Source organism: Theropithecus gelada, chromosome 17, assembly GCF_003255815.1.
Source record: "Theropithecus gelada isolate Dixy chromosome 17, Tgel_1.0, whole genome shotgun sequence".
Classification (NCBI taxonomy): Eukaryota; Metazoa; Chordata; class Mammalia; order Primates; family Cercopithecidae; genus Theropithecus; species Theropithecus gelada.
The window spans coordinates 27,567,212-27,591,780 of record NC_037685.1 but is presented as its reverse complement, the minus strand read 5'-3'; positions in this window follow the sequence as shown (position 1 = coordinate 27,591,780).

Genomic DNA, 24,569 nt, shown 5'->3' with positions numbered 1-24,569 from the left:
TGGTACCTAAGCCGCAAGACATAATCCTGTTTACCCTACCCTCTGCTTTCCTCAAGCAGAAGCATTCTCTCCCTAGAGCCACCACAGCTGGAAATGTGCTGAGTCACAACTGAAGCCAGCGTGGCTCTGAGTCTCATCTAGCACTTCCTGGGTACTGCTACTGATTACTCAGGGCCCAAAGGTTGTTTAGTTAGAAGACAATAAATTCTGCCAGGACTGGGTCTTTCCCTTCAATGAAATAGGTTCTCTTCTGGCCCAGGGTGTGTTTATAAATGTTTTCCTGGATATAGGGTCTGAAATGGAGGCCTCCGGACCCTGTCTGGTGCCCCAAAGAGCTTTTGTACTTGGCTAAATTGGTACCCAAGTTGCAAGTCAAAGTCCCCTTTACTCTCTCCTCTAGAGGGAAGGAATCTGTCCTCCAGCTGGGACCTTAAATGCCAGGAGTTGGGGGAGGGATAACACAAACACTCCCTAAGCTGCCTGGGCTGGTGTCTCATTAGGTCACGCGGACTCTCAGTCCAGTGGTTCTCAGCCCAGCCTAGTACCCAGAATTGCCCAGGAATTGCCGTCCTTGTGGTCTAGATTGCTTTTGAGGTTTATTTAGAACCCTATAACCCATTAGTCTATGGTGGTGGGCTCAGCTGGAACTCAGGTTCTGACTGAAGGAAGAGACAATTCCCCTCTGACTAGGACTGGTCTAAATACTCCTTCCATGGGTGTAGTCTGAATTCTACCCCATTTGCTTTCCACTGTGACAGGATAGTGCTGATTCAATGCAAAGTTTCCCAATCCTTACATTATCCCTCCCACAAGCACAAGATTCTCTCTCTGGTCCATGTGGCTGCTGCCAGGTGATAGGGGAGGGGTAGTAGGGAATTCAAGCCTGTCTTTCCTACCCTCTTTAGTTTCTCCTTCCATGATATGATGTTCAAACTAGGTTCTATGGTCTGTCACCTGATTTTTGGTTCTTATAAAGATGCATTTTTTTGTGTGGTTAGTTGTTCAATTTGACATCCCTGCAAGGGGGATAATTACTAGGGGTTTCTTTTTAGCTACCATGCTTTACCTCCTCTCTCAAGATTGTTATACATCTGAATGCTTTTTTTCCTGTAAATACCAAGTTCACTCATTTCCATAAATTAAATATTATATCTACTCTTTAAAAATAGAAATATGTATTATGTTTATAGTTCTTTTGTCTAATTATTTTCCAAGTGACTTTGTTTTTATTTTTCTTTTAATATTATTGTTTTAAATTTCATAGATTCAGGGGCTACAGAGGTTTCTTTGTTAAATGGACATATTACATAATGGTGGGGCTTGAGTTTGTAGAGTCCCCATTACCTGAGTAATGAATATAGTGTTTAGTAAGTAATTTTTCAGCTGTCTCCGCAGTCCAACCATCATCCCCTCTCTTGAAGTCTTCAGTGCCTGTTATTTCCTTCTGTAGTCCATGTGTCCTCATTGTTTAGCTCCCACTTACCAGTGAGAACATACAGTATTTGATATTCTATTTTTTAGTTATTTTACTTAGGATAATAGCCTACAGCTTCAAGCATTTTGCTTCAGTAGATATGATTTAATTTTTTATGGCTGTGTAATATGCCATGGTGTATATGTACCGTATTTTATTTGTCCAATCATTCACTGATGGATGCTTAGTTTGATTCCAAGACTTTGCTAGTATAAATAGTTCTGCTATAATCATACAAGTCCAGGTGTCTTTTGATGTAATGATATTTTTTTGTTCTTTTGGGTAGATAGCAAGTAGTGGGATTACTGGACTGAATGGTAGTTCTATTTTAAGTTGTTTGAGAAATCATACTGTTTTTCTTGGAGATTGTACTCATTTATATTTCCATCAACAGTGTGTAAGTATTCCATTCTCACTGCATGCTCACCAGTATCTTTTGTTTTTTGATTTTGATAATGGACATTTTGACTGGTGTGAGATTGTATCTCCTTGTGGTTTTAATTTGCATTTCTTTGATGGTTAGTAATGTTGAGCATTTTTTAATATTGTTAGCCACTTTTCTGTCTTTTGAGAAATATTTGTTCCTATACTCCGCCCATTTTTAATGGGGTATTTTTTTTTTTTTCCTTGTTGAATTAGTTGAGTTCCTTTTAGATTCTGGATATTAGTCCTTTGTCAGATGTACAGTTTGCCAATATTTTCTCCCATTCTGTGTATTGTCTGTTTTCTCTACTGAATATGTATTTTGCTGTGTAGAATCTCTTTAGTTTAATTATGTTCCATTTGTGTATTTTTGTTTTTGCTACATTTGCATTTGAGGTGTTAGTCATACATTATGTACCTATGTTAATGCCAAGAAGATTTTTTCCTAGGTTTTCTTCTAGGATTTTTATAGTGTTCACGTCTTGCATTTAAATCTTAAATCCATTTTTACTCACTTTTTGTATATTATGAGAGATATGGTCCAGCTTCATTCTTCTGCATATGGCTGTACAATTTTCCCAGCACCATTTATTGAATAGAGTGTCTTTTTCTTTCCTCACTGTATATTTTTGTAAACTTTGTTGAAGATTGGTAGGTTGTTGGTATGTGGCTTTATTTCTAGGTTCTCTATTCTGTTGCATTAATATAGATGTTGATTTTTATACCAATGTCATGCTGTCTTGATTACTACAGTCTTGTAGTATAAATTGAGGTCAGGTAATGTGACGCCTTCAGCTTTGATCTTTTTGCTTAGGATTGCTTTGGCAATTCAAGTGCTTTCTTGTTTCTATATAAATCTTAGGATTGATTTTTCTAATTCTATAAAAAGTAACGTTGGTAAATTAATATGGATTTTGCTGATCTGTAGATTGCTTTTGGCAGAATGATCATTTTGATGAAATGTATGCTTGCAGTCTTAAGTATGTTTCTTCTCCCCTTTGTTTGTGTCATCTATGATTTCTTCCAACACTGTCTTGTAGTTTTCCTTGTAGAGATCTCTCACCTCCTTGGTTAAATGTATTGCTAGGTGTGTGTACATGTGTGTATGTGGGTGTGCAGGTGTTTGGCTACTGAAAATGAGACTGTGTTTTTGATTTGGTTCTTAGCTTGAACGTTATTGGTATATAGAAATGCTACTGATTTTTGTATATTGATTTTGTATCCTGAAACTTTATTAAAGTCACTTAATAAGTCTAATAGCGTTTTGGAGGTTTTACGATATTTTATGTATAAGATCATGTCATCAGCAAACAGAGATACTTTGTCTTTCTGTTTTCCAATTTGAATGCCTTTTATTTCTTGCTCTTGCCTGATTAAACAAGGAATTTAAGGACTATGTAGAATAGGAGAGGTGGCAGTGAGCATCCTTGTCTTGTTCCAGTTTTTAGGAGAAATGCTTTCAGCTTTTCCCTATCGAGTATGATGTTGGCTGTGCACCTGTTTTAATATGGTTTATATTATTTTGAGGTATATGTCTAATTTGTTAAGGATTTTTATGATGCCTATTTTGTTAAGGGTTTTTATCATGAAGTAATGTTGAATTTTATTGAAAGTTTTTGCCGCATCTATGGAGGTAATTGCGTTTTTTGTTTTCAATTCTTTTGTATGGTGAATCACATTTATTGTTATTTATTGATTTGTGTGCCTTGAGCCATACTTGCTCCCTGGGTTAAAACTCACTTGATAGTGATATATTATCTTTTTGATGTACTGTTGGATTTGACTTGTGAAAGCAAAATGAATCTTGGGTCCCCAAAATCACCAAGCTCAATAGAAGCTGAGAACTGCTTAAGGCAAACCTGCCTTCTATTCCTTTCAAAGTCATCCCTCTGCTCACTGACATAAATGCATATATGACTGCCTCCTTTAGAAAGGCTAATCAGAAACTAAAAAGAACTAATCAGAAACAAAAAAGAATGCAACCATTCCAGGCCATCCTGTGACCTTGTACATCTTACATATATTAATTGATGTCTCATGTCTCCCTAAAATGTGTAAAACCAAGCTGTGCCCCAATCACTTTGGGCACATGTCATAAGGACCTCCTGAGGTTGTGTTAGGGGTGCGCATCCTTAACCTTGACAAAATAAACTTTCTAAATTGACTGAGACTTGTCTTAGATATTCTGGGTTCACTGGTTTCCTAGTATTTTGTTGAGGATTTTAGCATCCATGTTCAACAGAAATATTGGCTGTAGTTTTCTTTTTAGTTGTGTCCTTGCCTAATTTTGATATCAGGGTGATGTTTGTTTCACAGAATGAATTAAGGAAGAATCCCTTCTCCTAATTTTTTAGCAATAGGTTTCAGTAAGATAGGTACCGGCTCTACTTTGTATAATTAATAACTTTAGTTTGTTTTGTATGCCACAGAAACAGCAAAATTTTCTTGTCAGTTACACTATTCCTTATTAGATATTTTACTTTTGAAATTTATCATTAACAAGCCAAACAACAGTGATATTGAGTCTTTTGCCATCTAAATATAGTTATTTTGCTCTGATGCTTCTCTGAAAGCACTTCAAAATCAATGACAGTAAAGTACTTCGACATTAATGAAAAGTGTATCAGAAACTTAGAAATAACTATGCTACCCAGGTATTCTTAGACACAAACTTCTGATGGCATTTCATAAATAATTTTGAGACCGTACCAGTAGACTAACTCAGAATTTTCAGAACTCTCTTGCAGAAGCAGATGTGTTTGTGAGGTTGCTAACCCAATATCAAGCAAAACAAGGATTAAATACATAGGACTGGATGCAACTGATGAAGGATGATTATGGGTTTTTTTGAATATTGAGGCTATTTTAATATATTTTCTGGAAATACAGAACCATTTACTTTCTCTTAAGGTATCTATAACTCATAACAATTTAGTAGACTAAGCTTCTTATGAACAGAAATGAAATATTTATTTATTTTTTACCTGCTAAAACTCACAGAATTTGGAAATTGTTATTGAACATTCTTCTGATCATGACAATAAAGTTATTGGTATAGTTTCAATAAGTGTCTGCTCAACTTATAACATGAGATAACTAGAAATTGTCTATGCAAATTTTAAATTCTTGCAGTTTCCTTCAATGTTAGCTACAGCACTCTAAACGAATGCTTCCAATTTAGCTCCAAGACTAAAACTTTAATGTTCAGACACTTATTGGGACTGTAAGGTGACTTACAGTAACCTTAGGTATTTCATAGCTGGTTTACCACCCCAGCACCTAAAAAAGGATTCTCAGCAAAAGCCCAATAATTTTACATAGTCCTTTAAGAAGTCATCATTTCAGGAGATGAAGCATGGTCTGGATTTCTCCATGACTGAGCCAACGTTTTGACCACTATGTAAAATGCTTTGCTCGTGCATGCTTTTATACAAATGATAATCAGAACTATAGGTAACATCTCCAAGAACATTGAATTATTTTTTTCAAAAATCTTGACGAGCAATGCTACATAACCAAAATATTTGTATCTACTAAACTCTTGGAATCTGCTAGACTAAATAGATTCAGGATTAAACTCCTGACTCTTTAAACAAAACTTTTATATTAATAATTATTTTGTTTTTATTCCAAGCATTTATCTTTTAAGAGGTACAATCTTCAGTACTCTAAATCAACTGATGTTTATCATCATGCCTCGAAAGAGTTTAACTAATGTTACAAAGACTGCACAAACAAGAGGCTGTCCAGAGACTATTTCGTAGACCCAAATTCACTCTACAACGAAGAATTCAAATCAATAACATAACCTTTTCATCTTAAGGCATTGGGAAATAAGAGCAAACTAGACCCGAAGCAAGTAGACAGAAATAAATGATAAAGATTAGGATGGTTATGATGTTGTACTTTACCTGAGCCCTGTAGTCATGGAAAATAGTAATAATTAAAAATTTCCTTCATCCTCTAGTGGTCTGGGAACTGGTTTACAACAAAGAACTAATATTTCCCGTATTATTTAGATAATACTTGCTCCTCATTCCTTCTCATGATTCCAGTCAGACTCAAAAATGACTCATTGATTTAATTGTGACATTGTCACACACAGATATTTTTCCTTTACCTGAAACTACTTAGGATGCCAGATATAGAACCACAAACTCCCTGTTTTATGCCTCATGAGTAATTAAACTTTGTCCCTGTGAAACTAGCTAAACACAGAGATAAAGATTTCCTGTTTAGCTGATTGTGATTTCCCACCATCATAATAACAATACCAAATGTAAATTATCCAGTAATCAGTTCTTTATTTCTCCCTGTGAAGGCATAAAACAAAACCATCCTGCTGAGATACTGATGTTTAGATGTGGGGTGCTCACTCTACTGCATTAGCTTGAATGAAAGCATTTTCTTTACTTGACCAATTTTGCCTTTGCAGCAGAAATTAGTAAAATAGTAAAAATCAACAAAGCTACAAGTTGGCTCATTGAAAAGTTGAACAAAATTTGACAAATTTTTAGCTAGACTGATCAAGTAGAAAAAAAAGAGAAAATTCCAATTACTAAAATCAATGATAAAGGAAGAAGAATTTACTAACAACTTAATAGAAATAAAATTGATTGCATGAATACTATGTACAACTATAGACAAAAAAATAGATAACTTAGATGGACAAATTCCTAAAAGGATACAAACTATAGAAACTGGCTCAAGAAGAAATAGACAATCTGAATAAACCTATAACACAAAGTAAAATAGTAAATAAAAAATACCCACAAGGAAAGCTCAGCCCCAGATTGTTTAATGGTGAGTTCTGAACATATTTAAAGAATAATTAATGTCAATTGTTTACGGGATCATTCACAAAAGATAAGAGTATATTACTTCTCATTCTATGAAGCTAGTATTACAATACCAAAACTAGACCAAAAAAAAAAAAAAAAAGGCAAAAACAAAAACTCAAGGAAAACTATAGACCTATATTTCTTATAAATGTAAAATCTTAGAGAAAATACTAGCAATCTTAACTGAGAAACCATATAAAAAGTTATATACTATGACCAAGCCGGATTTATCCCAGGAATGGAAGGTTGGTTTAACATCTTTAAACAATACCTATAACATATTATTAAAATAAAGGAAAATAAACATACCATCTTCCAAACAGATGCAAAAATAACATCTGACAAAAATGAAACACCCTATCATGATAAAAATATTTAACAAATTTAGAATAAAGGGACACTTTCTCAACTTTATAAAGGGCATCTGAAGAAAAACCACTGCTCACATGAATCTTAGTGATGAAAAATTGAATGTTTTTCTCCTAACAATATGAAAAATATAAGGACGTTTGTTTGTGTCACCTCTTTTCAACATTGTACTGGAGGTTCTAGCAAGAAAAATCAGGAAAGAAGATTAAATAAAAGTCATTAAGATTGGAAGGAAAGAAGTAAAACTATCTCTAATTGCAGAACACATGATATTTTATGTAGGAAATTCTGAGGGATCCAGTGAAGAACATTATAGCCAGTAAACAAAGTCAAATCTATAGAGACAAAAAAATTGGTTAGTGATTTTTAGGGACTGGAAGGAGTGGGTAATGGGAAATTACTGCTAATAGGTATGAAGTGATGGAAATCTTCTAAAATCATGTTTGTGACAATATTTGCAGAGTTCTGAAATACTAAAAACCCTTGAATTTCACACTTTAAAGGTGAATTACATGGCATTTGAATTACATATCAACAAATTTATACCTTAAGAAAATAAAAATGAAAGAAATAGATTTTTCTGGTAGAATATATAGCAATGGGAAATAAAACTTACTATTTTTAAATTTATTTAATGCAATTAGTTCAGTTTCTGTAACTGGTGAACTAGAAAGTAAATTAAATAATGTAATGGTACATATAAAAAGTATACATTATATATACTTATACTTTAATATACTTTATGTATAATTTTATTGGCATTCTGCATTATATTTTCTTACACAAACAAATTATTATAATTTTTACTTCTGAACTCAAAATGTACAGGAAACCAAAATGCAGTATATATAGTAAACAATGTGGAACGTATCTCAATTTAGGCTTTTCTTCACCTGATTAAATTTTATTGCCCACATAAAACTCATAATTCAGTGGCAGGTTTAATAGTGACTCTTCTATGACCTGATCTTACCAAATGATTTAACTTACTTTTCAATAAAAGATACTGTTTTTTAATGCCCTCTTTCCACTAGTTTCTACAATAATTTAATAATAAATTTACAATGACAGAGGCAACCAGCATTTAAAACGATTGGGGACCAATGCTAGTTAATTGTGTTAGCCAAATCAGTCAAAACAAAGAGCAGAAGTGAGCATCCATATTAAATATTAGTAAATTAATTTTGTTATATTTATATGGATATTTTTAGGACAAAACAGACTATTTTAGTAAATATGGTAAATTGGTTAAAAGTTGGTTAAGATAATTTTTATACTAGCCTTTTTTGAGTTCAATTCATGAGAATTTATGTTGATTATGTAAAATTACGTTAAAGATTAATTAGAGAGAAGGCTGGATTGAAAATCCCTGTTGTTTTACATACAATAATAATTATCATTGGGCATAAGAAAAGTAGTTTTCTTAATCAAGATTAAATCATTTCAGTTAATTCCATAATGGTGATAGACTGTAAAAGGCAATTCAATTCAACTATATCTTCCTAAATTTTGGAAGCCAAAAAAATGGGATATAATTATTTGCATTCTGGAACACTTAGTAGAAATAAAAACGCATAACTTATTATTCTTATTAATAGTTGAGGTTAGTCACCAGATATCACATCTTCTCAGTTGTACCAAGATAAATTATGTTGACACACCAGCAAGTCTTTTCTAATTAGGGTCAGTGGAGCTGGGGAAGGATTGTTACTCAGCTATTTGGCTTGGTCATGGAGAACTATGATTTATCTTTTAGACTTAGGCTAATACAGAAAAAATAGATCTACATATGGTAAATAGCCATCATAGTCTGAGAGATGCCCAATATAAGAAGCTAAAATTTGTTTGCAGAATTCTAAATAGAATTCAAAAGAGTTCCTGCCAAGCCACTCAAAATGTTATGCCTAATAAATTATTAAACCTATCTGAAAGAGTATAAATAATGTCAATATGTATTGAGCAGTTATATGTATTTACAACCCACAAATTTATGGCATAACTTTTTGTCATTTAACCATTTAAAATTAGATTATTAATTGAAACAATAAACAACTATTGTTACTTAGGTTTATTTAAATTATGAGAAAGTTTTAAGGCACTGGTGGAATTCAAAGGGCTTGTCTTTTCAGATATCATAAATCTTGTAAATTTAGAAATATCTTTGAAAAGGGAATCCCATTTATAGACTTAATCATTAAACTAATTATTACAGTGATTGTAATTAAAATAGTCATTAATGAAGCAATCTCCAATTATAGTTTGACTCCAGTTCATTTCCTATCAAGTGAAGTGTGATTTCCGATATAGTCTATACTAATTTTCCCAAATTTTAAAAATATAGTTTAAACGATATTTCTAAATCCACTAGAATCCACTAGAAATTCCATCACTGGTTCCCTTATTTTTTAAGTAAAGTCTATTGTGAGTTAAAAGTTCATATGAAACTATTGCAGTTCCTTTCTCCCACTAACACCTAACTACATTTAAAAATCACATCCCTGGAATAAATGAAGATGTTCACCATGTAGACATGTAGGCATGTCTGTTTATGTTATGCCTGCCATTCATTTCTCTATTGACCATGGCATGTATAATAAGTCTTAGAGAATGCAAGCAAACCTCTGATTGCCAATGCAGTGCATTCTCTGGCACTCAGCACCCATAAATTTGGGAAATTTATTTTTATATTTTTACTAAACTGTGATCCTCAATAGCAGTATCTTTTACCTGGCAAGTGTATCAGACTGCCCTTAATTTTCTTGCCTTAGTGACAAGTCAAATTTCCAGAACTGCAATATGTTCTAGTTATAGGGACCTAGAGCAAATCATCATTATATGGGAGATCTTCCGTTTCACCGTATTTATGATGTAATCGTGATTGAACCTGCAAATAGCATTAATCCTGTTCTTAGTTATGTACCTAAGATATAAGTCCCGTAAGTAGTGCAAAGGAAAAAATATCCCATCAGGATACAGAAGTAGGCTACTATAGTGGCATGTTCCTGCATGTCATTCAGAGCCATTTGTGACACATGTGTCTTAAATGGTCATTAAAAATTCAAGCTTAAAAATAAGCTTGGACTGAGGGGAAACTATGTGATGGAATATATGCCTTAGAATTAAAAGTACCCTGTTTCTGTGTTTTCCTTGTTTTTAATATTATCATCTCATACACAATGTAATTTATATTTGTTTTCTTCTACTGTCAATAGAACAGTGATTTTTCATCAGTAGAAATATAGCTTTTATGTGAGCGAAGGAAATGAAAAGACACTTCTTAAGAGAACACATACATGCAGCCAACAAGCATCTGAAAAAAGCTAAACATCACTGACCGTTAGAGAAACGCAAATCAAAACCACAAGGAGATATCATCTCACACTAGACAGAATGGCGATTATTAAAAAGCAAAAAGTAATACATGCTGGTAAGGTTGTGGAAAAAAGCAACACTTATACATTGTGAGGAGTGTAAATTTTTTTAAGCATTGTGGAAAGCACCGTGGTGATTCCTCAAATACCTAAAAACAGAGCTACAATTACTGGATATATACCCCAAATAATATAAATCATTCTATTATAAAGACCCATGCAGGTATATGTTCATTATAGCACTATTCGCAATAGCAAAGGCATGGAATGAACCTAAATCCCCGTTATTGGTAGACTGCTTTATAAAATGTGGTGCATATACACCACGGAATATTATGTAGCCATAAAAAGAATGAGAGCATGTCCTTTGCAGGAACATGGATAGAGCTGGAGGCCATTATTGTTAACAAACTAATGTCAGAAAAAAACCACCAAATACCACATGTTCTCACTTATAAATGGGAACTAAATGATGAGAACCCATGGACTCACAGACAGGAACAAAATGCACTGGGGTCTACCTAAGGGTGGATAGAGGGTGGGAGGAGAGAGAGCCTCAGAAAAAAATAACTAATAGATATTAGTCTTAATACCTGGATAGTTAAGTAATCTATACAACAATCTCCCATGACAGAAGTGTACATATACAACATACCTGCACATGGATCCCTGAACTTTTCCCCTAAAGGGTTTTTTTTTAACCCCTAAAAGTTTTTTTAAAAAAGAAATACACATTTTATGAATAAGGGCTTCCATTCTTACATTCTCATGTGTCTATTTTTAACATAGTCTGAGAATTCTCTGAAAATCTTACATGTTATATTTTTCAATACACTGATCTTTAAAAAACTTTCAACTCACTAAAAAAGATACATACATATGTATACATATAAAGGTATGTGTATGTATGTGTATCATGTATATGTTTCTCTCTCTCTCCATAGAGAGATACATGTACATAAGCTAATAGGCCTATCTCTGTGGAGTTCCTTAGTCTAATTCTATTCTTAATTTATACAGAAGAGATAGATCTTATAGAAAAGCAGATTGGTCCACTAACATTTGGCTAACGTGTCAACTTAGAGAAAAACAATGTAATTTCATTTTATATGTGCTATTTTATGTGAACAAATATTTAATATTTGGTGTGTTTCATAGCAAAATCATAATACATTGATCCAGAAACAATATATTGAGAAAGGGGTTGAGATACTCTTGGTCCTTTCTGCCCCTGCTGATGATAGTGATTACAGCACTCACACTAATTCCTTTTAATTCTTCTGACTAATAATATTTATTTTATTGTATATAAGTTTTAAGACTAGATTGGGCGTGGTGGCTCACGCCTGTAATCCCAGTACCTTGGGAGGCTGAGGTGGGGGGATCACCTGAAGTAAGGTATTCAAGACCAGCCTGGTAAACATGGTGAAATCACGTCTCTACTAAAAATACAAATAATTAGCCAGGCGTGGTGGTGAATACGTGTAATCCCAGCTACTCGGGGGGCGAGGCAGGAGAATCGCTTGAACCCGGGAGGTGGAGGTTGCAGAGAGCCGAAATTGTGCCACTGCAATCCAGTCTGGGCAACAGAGTGAGACTCTGTCTCAAAATGACAAAACAAAACAAAACAAAACAAAATTTTTTTTTTTTTTTTTTTTTTCTTTTTTTTTGAGACGGAGTCTCGCTCTGTCGCCCAGGCTGGAGTGCAGTGGCCGGATCTCAGCTCACTGCAAGCTCCGCCTCCCGGGTTCACGCCATTCTCCTGCCTCAGCCTCCCGAGTAGCTGGGACTACAGGCGCCCGCCACATCGCCTGGCTAGTTTTTTGTATTTTTTTTTGTAGAGACGGGGTTTCACCGTGTTAGCCAGGATGGTCTCGATCTCCTGACCTCGTGATCCGCCCGTCTCGGCCTCCCAAAGTGCTGGGATTACAGGCTTGAGCCACCGCGCCCGGCCAACAAAACAAAATTTTAAGACTAATGGGCAGGAACATTTTAATCAGAACACAATAATATATGCATTCAATTAGATGCTGACACTAGTGTAGTGTAAGTGAGACAAATGGGCAAAATGTTGGGTATTTCTTGAGGTAATTGACTTTTCCCTTTGTAAAATCATTTTATTGAGGTATGGCTGACATATAAAAAGGTATACATGTTTAACATAGAGATTTATGAATTTGGGGATAAACATGCATGCTTAAAATCATCATCATCCTGATGGCCATAAACATCCAACACCTCTCAAAGCTTCCTCCTCCCCTTTTTATTGTTATTTTAAATTTGTTTTTGTGGTAAGAACATTTCACAGGAGATACATCTTCTTAGCATATTGTTAGTCATAGGTACTATGATTTATAGTAGATAGATCTCCAGCTTATATTTTTCTTGTATAACTACATTTTTCTACTTTTTTTTTTTTTTTTTTTTAAGATGGGGTCTCACTCTGTTGCCCAGGCTGGAATACAGTGGCACAGTCTTGGCAGACTGCAGCCTCAACGTCTCTGGCTCAAGTGATCCTTCCTCCTCAGCCCCCTAATGACTGGGACTACAGGTGCATGCCACTACGCCCTGCTATTTTTTTTTTTTTTTTTTTTTTCTGTAGAGACAAGGTTTCGCCGTGTTACTCAGGCTGGTCTCAAACTTCCAGGCTCAAGCAATAGTGTGCCTCAGCCTCCCAAATTGCTGGGATTACAGGCATGAATTTTTTACTCTTTAAACATCATCTTCCTATTTTTCCTTCCCTGCAGTCTCCGGCAACCACCATTCTAATCTCTGTTGCTGTAAGTTGGACTTTTTAGATTCTACATATAAATGTGATTGTGCAGTACTTGTGTTTCTGTCTGGCTTATTTCACTTAGTACCCTTCAGGTCCATCCATATTGTCACAAATGGCAAGATTACCTTCTTTTTTAAGGCTGAGTAATATTCCATCCATCCATATTTAGGTTGATGTCAGAAAAGTATGATGTTAGCTGTGGAATTGTCATATATGGCCTTTATTATCTTGTGGTACATACATTCTATATGTAATATGTGTATAATTTTTTATGAATGGATAATGGATTCTGGCAAATGCTTTTCTCCATCTTTTAAGAGGACTACATGTTGTTTATACTTCATTCCATTAATATGGTGTATCACATTAATAGATGTGCATATGCTGAATCATCTTTGCATCCCAGGGATAAATGTCACTTTAGAAAGCTGTATAGTCATTTTAATATGCTTTCCAGTTCAGTTTGCTAGTATTTTGTTGAGGATTCTTGCATATATGTTCATCAGATAAGTTGGCATGCAATTTTTTTTTCTTGTAGTGTTTTTGGCTGCCTTTGGTATCTGGATTTCGATGCCAAAGTGGGTGGATCACTTGAGGTCAGGAGTTGAAGACCAGTCTGGCCAACATGGTGAAACCGTCTCTAATAATAATAATTTTAAAAAATGAGTTTAGAGTATTGTCTTCTCTTTAAATTTTGTTAAGGATTGACAATAAATTTTCTTTAATTTTTTGATAGAATTCTCCATGAAATGTATAGGGCCCTAGGGTTTCTTCATTTGGGGAAATTTTAAATTATTGATTAAATATCCTTATTATTCGCCTGTTCAGATATTCTATTTCTTTATGATTCTGTCTTAGCAGGTTTCATGTTTCTAAGATGTCATGTATTTCTTTCTAGGACAAATTGTTGATGTGTAACTGTTTATAGGAGTCTCTTATGTCCCTTTTTACTTCTGTGGTACCAGTTATCTCCTCTTTCATTTAATTTATAACTTTTTATATATATTTTATAACTTTTTATATATATTATTTTTATAATTTATATCTGTTTAAGTTTTCTTTTTTTCTTAGTCTAGCTATAAAAGTTTTCAATTCTGTTTTAAAAACCAAGTTCTTAATTTCATTAATTTTTTCTACTTATTTTTCTAGGTTTTATTTCTTTTATTTATTTCCACTCTATTTCCATTTTTCTACAACTTTGGACTTACTTTTTTTTTATAGTTTCTTGGAGTATAAAATTAGATTAATTGATATCTTTATTTTTGTTAATGTAGGCATTTATTACTATAAATTTCCTTCTTAGAATTGCTTTAACATCATTTCATATGCTTTTGTATATTTTGTTTCCATTTTTACTTGTCTCAAAATTTTAAACAAATTATTCTTATTGAAATTTTGTTAAACCCAATTGTCATTCAGGAGTGTATAGCTTAATTTCCTCACATTTGTGAATTCTCCAGTTTCTTCCTTTATTGATTTATAGTTGCAATTCACCGTGGTTCCAAAAGATACCCGATATGAGTTCACTCTGAAATCAGCGGACATGTTGTGTGGCCTAAAATATGACCTATTATACTAGACAATGATCCACATGTACATGAAAAGAATATGTATTTTGTTGTTGTTGGATTGAATGTTCTGCATATGTCTATAAGTTCCAGTTGATCTATAGTGCTGTTCAACTCCACCATTTCTGCATTGATTTTCTATGGATGATCTATGTTGAAAGATCACCTTTTGTTGAAAGTGGTGTATCGCTCTCTATTTATTCTTTCAGTTCTGTAAATTTCATTTTATATATTTAGGTGCCCTAAAGTGAACACATTCATACTTAAAATTATAATCATTTCATGTGTCATTACATAATAATATTCTTAATCTCTGACAGCATTTTTGACTTAAAGTCTATTATGTCTAATGTAATACAGCCACCTGAGCTCTCTTTGGTGACCTTTTACAACATGTTTTTAAAACGCTTATTTCAGCATATGTGTGTTATTCACTCTAAAGTGAGTCTCTTGTAGGCAGAATATAGATTTGTATTTTCTTAATCTTCTCATCGGCTTTCTGTCTTTTGATTGAAAAAATCTATTTACTTTTAAAGTAATTATTTGTAGGTAAAGACTTACTATCACTATTTTGTTAACTGCTTTCTATAATCTTTCTTACTTTCTACTGTCTTTCTTTGTGATTTGATAATTTTGGTAGTGATAAGCTTTGATTCCTTTGTGCTTATATTTCATGTATCTACTACACATTATTTTTGTAATCAGATGAGGATTACCTAAAACACCTTATAGTTATTACAGTCTGTTTTAAGCTAACAGCAATTTATTTTTTCCATACGAAAACTCTAGGCATTTGCTTTTCCCCTCTACATACACATTCTATGTAATTGATGTCACAATTTACATGTTTTCATATTATATATTTATTAAAAATATTATAAACATTGTAGCTATAGTTATATTTAATACTTTTGAGTTTTAACTTGTATACTAGAATTAAAAATAATGTATGACCTCTAATTGAAATATTAGAGTATTCTAAATATGACTATATATTTTAAAATAATTTCCACTTATATTTTAAATTCAGGGGGTACATCTGCAAGTTTGTGACACGGGTATATTCTGTGACACTGAGGATTGGGGTATGAATGATCCCATTACCCAGGTAGTGAGCATAGACCCTAATATGCAGCTTTTCAGCCAGTGCCTCCTCACTCTCCCCTCCTAGCAGTTCCCAGTGTCTATTGTTTGCATCTTTATGTCTGTATGTACCCAATGCTTAGTTCCCACTTATAAGTGAGAACATGCGGTATTTGGTTTTCTGTTCCTGCATAAATTCACTTAGTATAATGTCCTCCAGCTTCATCCATGTCACACAAAAACATGCCCTGACCAAACAAGCATTGTTCTCAGACATTTACAACCTTGGAGGGAAACTTTTAAGTTACCCACTCAGAAAGTGACCTAGACTACCAAAAGTGCTACTGAGAGTAAAGAATGTTAGAATGGGTGGTAGATACTCAGAAAGGAGAGGATTAGTGTTTGTTTCAGATTTAGGATTAGCTGCATCAATCATCGGGGACTGTGGCTTGCCCTAATAATTATTCTTTTATTTTTATTACTTTTTGAGTTGTGACGACTTACTACTTTAGAAAATTGTTGACAGTACAGTGTGAATTTTATGTGGTGTATTTGACTGGATCCAGGCAGTGCATGATGGACTGTAGCAGATTCTGAGTCTTACTCATCCATACTCCCTCTACCCTTCCCATTTCCATCTATGCTTGCCCGACTTCCAGCTACCAAATCTTATGTGTCTTTGTCTGAAAGTTTTTTCTTTTTTCTTTTTTTCTGACACTGTAATTCTATTTGTTAAAAGTCCAAAGATACAGGGGAAATAGCAACTTTGAAAACAATTCTCTATGTAGTAATGGATAAATACCCTCACCATCTTATAGTTATGGTTGAGAAAACAAAATCATATAGTATACTCTGACTCTAATGATTAGCAAGCAGAATTTACCTCTAGATATTCACAATGGTTGCTTGTCTAATAATCTACCTTTTCTCTTGACTTTACCTCACTTTCATGCTCTTCTACCACAATTTCCTGGTATCTCCTCACACATAAAATATTAGCATCCAAATCATTCTTTCAGCGGACTCTAACATGGGCGACCCTAGCATAGAGTTAACTTGGATTCATGAAGGTTTTTTTTTTTTTTTAATTCTTATAGAGACTTGGTAAATCACAGAAAGAAAAAGGGATATTCATAGGAAACACTGACATCCGAGGGAAGAAAAAAGGAGTAATATGTACAAAGATTCTAGGAAATAGAAAAACAGAAGGAAACACAGTGAGAATTTTCTGCCAACAAACTGAAAGAAGGAACATTCAGGGAGCCAAAATTTTAGAAATGTAAAGTATTTTAATAACTAAAAATTGTCCATTGTTTTTAGTACGTCGATTATTTCTGTGTAGGCAGCAATCAGATTCTGCTACACTTAAGAGATCAGTGAGAGGGTGATAGTGAGAAGGTCACAACGTGCTAGCAGCCCTCGCTTGCTCTCTGCGCCTCCTCGGCCTAGGCGTCCGCTCTGACCGTGCTCCAGGAACCCTTCAGCCCGCCGCTGCGCGATGAGGACCCCTCTGGGGCTGGCCGAGGACGGAGCCAACTCCCTCTGCACCTGGGAGGTGTGGAGGGAGAGGCGCGGGCGGAAGATGGGGCTGCACGGGGCGCTCGGGGGCTGGCGCCGTTTCCAGGTGGCGGTGGTTTCCAGGTGGCAGCTGTTTCCAGGTGGCAGCGGTTTCCAGGTGAGTGCAGCTCAGCAAGCCCCGCACTTGGGGCGGCCAGCCGGCGCCTGCTGGGCTTGATGAGGGAACTAGCTCCCTCTGGGCTGCCTACACTGGGCGTGGCTGGCTGGCACCTGCTGGGCTTGATCCAGGAAGGAGCTCCCTCTGGGCTGCTGGAGTGCCAGGGCTAGGTGCCACAAAGTCCCACTGGCTAGCCACAGTGAAAGGTGAAACCTGCTTGGCTTTTGGGACGGGTGGGGACTTCGAGAACTTTCTGTCTAGCTAAAGGATTGTCAACGCACCAATCAGCACTCTGTGTCTAGGTAAAGAGCTCTCTATGTCTAGTTAATCTGGTGGGGACTTGGAGAACTTTTGTGTCAAGCTAAAGGATTATAAGTGCACCAATCAGCACTCTTGTGTCTAGCTAAAGGTTTGTAAACGCACCAATCAGCACTCTGTCAAAACGGACCAATCAGCTGTCTGTAAAATGGACCAATCAACTCTCTTTAAGATGGACCAATCAGCTTGCTGTAAAGTGGACCAATCAACTCTCTGTAGAATGGACCAATCAGGCCTCTGTAAAATGGACCAGTCAGCTGTCTGTAAAATGGACCAATCAGCTCTCTGTAAAATGGACCAATGAGCAGGATGTGGGTGGGGCCAGGTAAGGGAATAAAGGCAGGCCACTGGGCTGCCTAGTTCTAACCCTGTTGGGTTCTGCTTTGTTGCTGTCCAAGCTTTGTTGCTGCTTGCTTACTCTTTGTAATGCACACTACGTTTGTGGACTGTAGCACTTCGTGGTGAAGGTTTGTAGGTTCGGTTCTGAAGTCAGCTGAGACTACTGAATCCACGGGGAGGAGTGAACAACTCCGTGAGCCCTGCCTTTATGAGCTGTAACAACTCATCCTGAAGGTCTGCAGCTGTAAGCCACCAGGAGTGAACAAAGAATTGCGGATGGGTGCCTTTGAGAGCTGTCATGCTCACCGTGAGGGTCTCCAGCTTAACTCAAGTTAGAGAGTAGCCGCGAACCCCCCAGAATGAAAGAAAATCTGGCCACGTCCCAACAGCGGAAGGAACAAACTCCGGACACGCCATCCTTAAGTAACTGTAACACAGTGGGGGTCTGTGGGTTTGTTCTTGAAGTCCGCAAGACCATAGAACACACCAATTCTGGAGACAATAGACCAAGAACCCAGCAATTCCGGACACAATAGGCTGAAGGTAATTTCTGAATGAATGACAGAGAAAGGCAGTGAGTAAATAGTTATTTGCAAGGAGTTGTAGAAGAAATACTTTAGAGACAGAAGGCTAGTAAAGACAAATAGTAATTGATAAACAGTAAGACACCTGAGAGTAACAGCGAGTGTAACCAAGTAAGGAATCAGAAAGGATAAGAATTTAGAGCAGAGAATGCCACACTTTAGACTTTAGAAAAGTCAGAGGGTGGGAAACGGCTTTTTTTGTGAAGGTATGTTTTTTTTTTAGAGAAAACAATTTGACATAAAATCGCAGAAACCTGAACTGGCTCTTTGAGATGTGATAAAATATTAGCCCCTGTTTCAAGTAATTACGGAAAAAAATTACATACTTAAGATACATTTTTTTACCTGAATTTCAGGTATTCACAGCCAGTACAGGCTAAATTTCTGAAGTAAATAAAAGCTACTTAATTAAGGCGTGAATGAATTATTGCCTGCAGGGCTCCTTGGGCAATTGGCATTTGCCAGAATTACTGTAGACAAGTCAGGTGGTATGGAGGAGTCAAGCAATTCATGTAGAATGTTACCAAATAATTGGTGACCTGAGTGTCCCAGGTTTATTAGGTAACGTCTGCCTTTAACTTTTATTTCTATAGCTTTACATTGACAAACTTTAAGTTGTGAAGTGTATGACCTGTGTTCAAAAACGAAAACGTAAATACTGATTTCAATGGAGTGTCATATAAAGACCCTGTGTTTAACCACCACTCAGGAAAGAAAGCACGGTTTAGAAACACAAAACTAGTTTCACTTTCCAATCACTATCCATTCGCTACTACCCACAAGTAACTACTATCCTAACTCCTAAAATTATAAGTCAGAACTGCTTAATTTTGCACTTTAAGTAGAAACGTATAGCTTTATATTTAATTTGCCCAATATGAAAATAATCCATATTTATGTAGCTGCATTACATTATCTTTAAGTGAACTACAATATTCCATAGTGTGAATATAATGCTATTTATCCATTCTATTTATGACAGCTATGTGAACTTTATCAGTTTTTGTCCTGAAAATGCTTTCTGCCCGATGTGGCTTGTAATTGTTCTTTTGTCATACTTAGATTTGCGTAATATGAATGAGTTTTTATTCATGTGATGTACAAATTACAAACGGCACTGGTGTGAATATTCCCTTACATTCTCTTCGTATACATAAACCTGTTAGGTAGCAGGTTACATATAAAAGTTTAATAGGCAAAGTTATCAGTGTGAGGGTTTTGGCTATTCGCCATTCTATGCATACGTTAATATTGACGTTTTTAAAGCCATTTTGGTTGTAATACAATGCTACTTACATTTGATTTGAATTTGAGGTTTTCTAATAGTCAATTCCTCAGGCTCCCGGGTAGCTGGGACTACAGGTGCGTGCCACCACGCCCAGCTAATTTTTGTATTTGTAGTAGAGACAGTTTTACCATGCTGGCCAGGATGGTCTTGATATTCTGACCTCGTAATCTGCCCGCCTCAGCCTCCCAAAGTGCTGGGATTACAAGTGTGAGCCATGGCGCCCGGCCAACCTCTTCTTATATGGACCATTTGTATGTCAATACAACCTTTTTTTATATTGACCATTCCTTACATAAGAAAAGGCCAACCTTTTCTTGACCGTTTCTTAAATTTTCTACGTTGATCATTTGTATGTCTTTGATTTTTTTTTTCCTTATTTTTTTGAGTACTAGTTTTGTTTTTTGGCTTTGTCTTACGGAGTTTCTTTGTTTTTAAAAGTAACCCGTTTTCAAATACATGATATGAAAATATCTTCTCTCATTTCTTGGGCTGCATTTGAAGAGATGACTGCACTCCTGTGTTTACTGCAGCATTATTCACAGTAGCCAATGTGTGGAAACCTCCTAAATGTCCATCAACAGACAAGTGGATAAAATGTCATCCTCTCTCCCACACCACAATGGCTGTTATTAAGCTTTAAAGAAAATTCTACCATTTGCAATATGGATAGACGTTAAAAACAGTTTAAGTGTCAGTCACAGAAGGACAAACACTGCGTGATTCCATTTGTATGAATTATAAAAGTAGTTAAGCTTATAGAAGCAGAAAATAGAATGGTGGCTGCCAGGGAGGTATATAAAGTTATTCAATGAGTATGAACTTAACCATTATGCAAGGTGAGTAAATATAAAAGATCTGCTCTACAACTTGGTGCCTATAGTTTAGAAAACAGTATTGTGCACTCGAATATTAAGCAGATCTTACGTTAAATCTTCTTGACACACACAAAGGGACCGAAGATTATTTGGGGGATGATGAATAGGTTTAGGTTTATTACATTGGTTGTGGTGATATCACGGATGTATGCATATGTCTGAACTCGTAAAATTTATATATCAATGATGCCTCAAAACTGTTTAAAAAGTAGGTAGAATAGAAATTTTGCTTTTATTCTGATCTCAGGGTATAATTTTTTGATAGGCATGATTTTTATTTAAAAGTACTTTCTAGAATTCACTGGTAAAACAACATAGGTGTAGACGTTTTATCTGAAATATTTAAATTATATAATCTAATAGATTTCATATTCTGTTCCATTGTTATATTTTGAGTTTCATTTTAAGGTATCACATTTTAAAATGTTGAGTTTTAATTTATAATTTGCCAATACATGCTTTATAATAGTATTCTTTCTAATTCGCCTGTATTTGTATATTTCCTTTTTTCTTCAGTCTCAGCTTGGGCAATTTTTACTGGCTTTTTATAGAATTTGTTTTGTCAGTTATTTCTATTTAATCTTTAGTATTTTACCTTTTCATCATGTTTAAATGTTTAAAAATATTTTAATATATATAATATAACTTGGATATTTGTCCCGTCCACATCTCGTGTTGAAATGATTACCAGTGTTGGAGGTGAGGCCTGGTAGAAGTTATATCATGGGGCAGGTTTCTCATGAATGGTTTAGCACCATTTTCTTGGTTATAAGCGAGTTTTCGCTCACTTGGTTCACTCAAGATCTGGTTATTTAAAATATTCTGGAACCTCATTTTCTCTCTTACTTCTACACTCACCAGGTGACATGCTGGCCTCCCCTTCACATTCCACCATATTTGCAAGCTTCCTGAGGTCCTCAGGACAGCAGATGCCAGCATTATGCTCTCTACAGCCTGCAGAACTGTGAGTCATTTAAACCTCTTTATAATTTACCCACACTCAGCTGTTTCTTTTTTAGAGATGCACGAACAGACTAATACAAGAATCATCTTAGCCTGTCTTACTTTTCTAATGTAGACATTTGAAGCCGTAAACCTCTAAGCACAGATGTGGGTAGATTACTAAAATTTTGGTATGTGTCTGTTTCCGTTAAATGTTTTCTGATTTGTACTGTGATTTTCTTTACATGAGTTATTTGGAAGCTTATTTTTCATCTCCCAACTTATGGTGCAGTCATGTGACTTTAAAAAAATAGATTTCTAACTTCACATTGGTCAGGAACATAACCTGAATGATATAAATCATTGAATATTTGAGACTAGTTTCATGGAATATGTGGTACTTTTTATAAATGGTCTTAGTGTTCCTAAAATATTTTGTGAAGTTAAGGTATTTCAAGTTTGTGTGTATAAAAAAATATATACATGTTATACTTGTATATTTAAGTGTAATATATACATACATGAATATACATTTTGTGTTTATCAGATGGTTTAGAAGTCGTATTAAGATCTTCAAAGGCACTATTAAAGTCTGCTTGTATTTTGTTACTTAGGGGCTAGGTTAAAATACTCGACTTTCATTGTGAATTCTTATTCTATTTTTTTTGTAAGTTTTTGTAGTTTTTTACTTTCTTGAAGGGCAGTTTTACCGAGCACAGAATCTAGTATGTCAATCATTTTCTTTCAATACTTGAAGATACCAATTTTTTTTTTTTTTGGAGTCTTGCTCTGTTGCCCAGGCTGGAATACAGTGGTGCCATCTTAGCTCACTGCAAGCTCTGCCTCCCAGGTTCATGTCATTCTCCTGCCTCAACCTCCCGAGTAGCTGGGACTACAGGTGCCTGCCACCACACCTGGCTAGTCTTTTTGTATTTTTTTGTAGAGGTGGGGTTTCACCGTGTTAGCCAGGATGGTCTCCATCTCCTGAGCGGTGATTGATCAGTCCGCCTCAACCTCCCAAAGTGCTGGGATTATAGGCGTGAGCACTGTGCCCGGCCAATATCACTTTAATTCCTATAGACATCCAGTTTCTGTTGAGAAGTGAGTTGTCCTGTCATTACTACTTTAAAAATATTCTTTCGATTCTGTGTTACTTTTTTTCTTTGTTTCATTGGGCTTCTAGTATTTTTTGTATTCTAATTTTGTATTAGCATTAAAAAATTGTGCCTTTTTTTTTAAATTGAGAGTTTTGGGGATTTTTTTTGAATCTGCCTTGATATATTTTATTTGAATATTCTCAGCATTTATTTCTTCGATTACTGCTTCCCTTTTTTCTGTGTTCTCTTGGTGTGACTTTAATTATAAATGATTATATGCATTAAAATGTATCTAGTCTTATCACCAGTGGCAATTAACTTATGTCAAGTGGGCTAGGCTATGCTGTTTGTTCAAATACTATAGATGTATATTTAAAATAGATTTCACATTTACAGTCCGTAAATGTTAAAGTTGGCTATCCTCAATAATGTAGGTAGTCCTCATCCAATCAGTTTAAAGCCTCAAGAGCAAAGATAGGTTTCCTGAAAAAGAAAAAAAAAATTCTGCCTCAAGGTTGCAACATAGAGACCCAACCTGATTCTCCTGTCTGCTGCCCTAAGTTTCAAACTCAAGACTGCCATATAATTTCTTATCTGAATGTACAGACTGGCAGCTTGCCCTGCAGAATCCAGGCCAAAAAAGTCTCATAATCTTATAGGCCAATTTCTTAAGGTTTTTCTATGTGTGTAAGTATATGAATATATGAATATGAATTGAATATGAATATATTATAAATATGTAACATACACACATGCACACTCATTCTCTGTTCTCCAGAGAAACAGATGAGTATAATAGGATTCTATTGGTTCTGGTTCTCTGGAGAACCTTTAATACAGTACCTGCTTTTATTCCACCCTATAGTTTCTGTAGGCTTCGGTCTGGATAGTTTTTCTGATTTATGTTAGTTTACTAATTCTCTCAACTGTTAGTTATTGGTTGAATTATTTCAGTTTCAGAATTTGCATTTAATTTGTAAGCATTGTTCTTCCAAAGCTAACATCATTTGCATGTATATCTTTTAAACATATTAAACATAGTTAACTATTTATTCTAACTTCATTATCTGGAATCCAACAAGCTGTTTCTATAATCTGTGTTTCTCATTTTCTCATGTTATGTCCTATGTCCCCTCTTGTACCTGATAAGTTACATGAAGAAAACACAAACTGAAGACCTAGAAAGGTGTTACCTTCCTCCAGTAATTCATTTTTTCAAGCTAGTAGGTAAATGATTTATCAATTACGATTACCTTCATCCAATTCCGGGTAATGAAATGACTGTAAATGGCCCTGCTAGTTTGTTTACCCTTATTCCTATTGTCTATTCAATCCAGATATTGATTATCAGGACTCTCAATTTTGCTGAGCGCTGAATTCAAATTTTCAGTGTTTTTTTCATGACTCTGTTTAAAGATGATTTCCTTTGCTTGGTTTCCCAGCAGCTTTTCCTGGAATTGTCAGATATCCCTGGGGGAAAGCTGTCTGTAGTAATGAGCTCCTCTCTAATTATTTTTAAATCCTTGACCTTATTCCTATAATTTGT